This window comes from Schistocerca cancellata, unplaced genomic scaffold (assembly GCF_023864275.1).
Source record: "Schistocerca cancellata isolate TAMUIC-IGC-003103 unplaced genomic scaffold, iqSchCanc2.1 HiC_scaffold_746, whole genome shotgun sequence".
Lineage (NCBI taxonomy): Eukaryota > Metazoa > Arthropoda > Insecta > Orthoptera > Acrididae > Schistocerca > Schistocerca cancellata.
Genome location: NW_026046757.1, coordinates 45,001 through 47,500, shown reverse-complemented (window position 1 = coordinate 47,500; position 2,500 = coordinate 45,001).

Sequence of the window (2,500 nt, the reverse complement as noted above, 5' to 3'; positions counted from 1 at the left end):
AGGGCGCAATCGCCCGGAGTTAGGCGAGTAGACGCTTTAGGTGCGACCACCCCGTGCTCCCAACTGAGCTTGCCGCTGCCGACAGAGGCCCGGGGAGCGTGCTGTCGTGGCATTGCCGGCGGGAGACAACACGCGCCACCTACGGTGACCGGCAGCTCCAACGCCAGCGCCACAGAAGGGCAAAGGCCCCACGTGGGGTGCCGAAGCGAACTCTCCCAGCACAGCGCACGTTGCCAACACGTCTGCACAACTGCGATACAAACCACCAGCGAGAACCGCTGGGGCGACCGAGCAGCAGACGGCGTCGCGGCGCCGAGTGCCGGGCGGCGGCGCATCCTCAACGCACACAGTCCTCAATCGGACCAGCACACTGCAGATGTCCACCGCGCTTCGCACCGGGCCGGCGAGGACCCACTTTGGCTGCACGGCGCCGCGCGCAGGGTGCCCCGGCGCGCAGCTGCGCCGCCTGCCGCGTCCGTCGGCCGGCGCGCCTGCCACTGGGCGCCCCCACCAGCCGGCTGTAGCGCGTGCGCCCACGCACCGCGCGGCCAGCACGCCGGGCGGCCCCCCCTCACCGGCCGGGGACAGTCCCACCCACCCACAGCCGCGTATCGCTTCACACCCAGATTCACATTCACGTTCGTTGGTATGGTGGGGACCGCTTCGTAGCTGTACCGATCGTTGCCCTCACAGATGTACCTCCAGCAAGGACAACCGCACCACAACGGGTTACCAGTTGTTCATTTGCGTAACGTCACCAGTAAACGTACACGTCCATCCCCGTTTGCAAAGTCAACTATTATTGCATGCCTGCCTGTCAGGTGTCAAGACACACTACATCCGCTCACATCCACGCAACAAAATGTGCCCGACTAGAGGGCACGTGGAAGGTGCCCCCGTACGTATGCGATGTCCATTGCGCGACCAACTGTCAACCGGCCTCTGTAGCATGTCGCAGATGTGGAACGCGGGGCACCGTGCTATCACATTGTGTGAGAAGAGACTACTACGTCTGCATACACGCGCCACTACATGAACAGACGGCTCATGCTGATCGCCATCCACTGCGTCCATTACTCCCACACGTCTCTATGGCGTACCACACTGCAATGCAGCTGTTATGGGGGAGATGACACGTAGCTGTGTACACAACATTCTGAGCGGGTTGCGGTTGGACAATACATTAATGTAACGTGTCATATGCCAATTACAGAGCAGGGTAAGGCACAACTTGGGTTAGGTTAAGGCACAACTTGGGTTAGGTTAAGGCACAACTTGGGGTTAGGTTAAGGCACAACTTGGGTTTAGGTTAAGGCACAACTTGGGTTAGGTTAAGGCACAACTTGGGTTAGGTTAAGGCACAACTTGGGTTAGGTTAAGGCACAACTTGGGTTAGGTTAAGGCACAACTTGGGTTAGGTTAAGGCACAACTTGGGTTAGGTTAAGGCACAACTTGGGTTAGGTTAAGGCACAACTTGGGTTAGGTTAAGGCACAACTTGGGTTAGGTTAAGGCACAACGTGGGTTAGGTTAAGGCACAACGTGGGTTAGGTTAAGGCACAACGTGGGTTAGGTTAAGGCACAACGTGGGTTAGGTTAAGGCACAACGTGGGTTAGGTTAAGGCACAATGTGGGTTAGGTTAAGGCACAATGTGGGTTAGGTTAAGGCACAATGTGGGGGTAGATTGCGGTACAAATTGCATTACATTGCGGTGCAAATTGCATTACATTGCGGTGCAAATTGCATTACATTGCGGTGCAAATTGAGTTACATTGCGGTGCAAATTGAGTTACATTGCGGTGCAAATTGAGTTACATTGCGGTGCAAATTGAGTTACATTGCGGTGCAAATTGAGTTACATTGCGGTGCAAATTGAGTTACATTGCGGTGCAAATTGAGTTACATTGCGGTGCAAATTGAGTTACATTGCGGTGCAAATTGCGTTACATTGCGGTGCAAATTGCGTTACATTGCGGTGCAAATTGCGTTACATTGCGGTGCAAATTGCGTTACATTGCGGTGCAAATTGCGTTACATTGCGGTGCAAATTGCGTTACATTGCGGTGCAAATTGCGTTACATTGCGGTGCAAATTGCGTTACATTGCGGGTGCAAATTGCGTTACATTGCGGTGCAAATTGCGTTACATTGCGGTGCAAATTGAGGTAGGTTAAGGTGCAACACAGGTTAGGTTAAGGTGCAACATAGGTTAGGTTAAGGTGCAAGATGGGTTAGGTTAAGGTGCAAGATGGGTTAGGTTAAGGTGCAAGATGGGTTAGGTTAAGGTGCAAGATGGGTTAGGTTAAGGTGCAAGATGGGTTAGGTTAAGGTGCAAGATGGGTTAGGTTAAGGTGACATAGGTTAGGTTAAGGTGACATAGGTTAGGTTAAGGTGACATAGGTTAGGTTAAGGTGACATAGGTTAGGTTAAGGTGACATAGGTTAGGTTAAGGTGACATAGGTTAGGTTAAGGTGACATAGGTTAGGTTAAGGTGACATAGG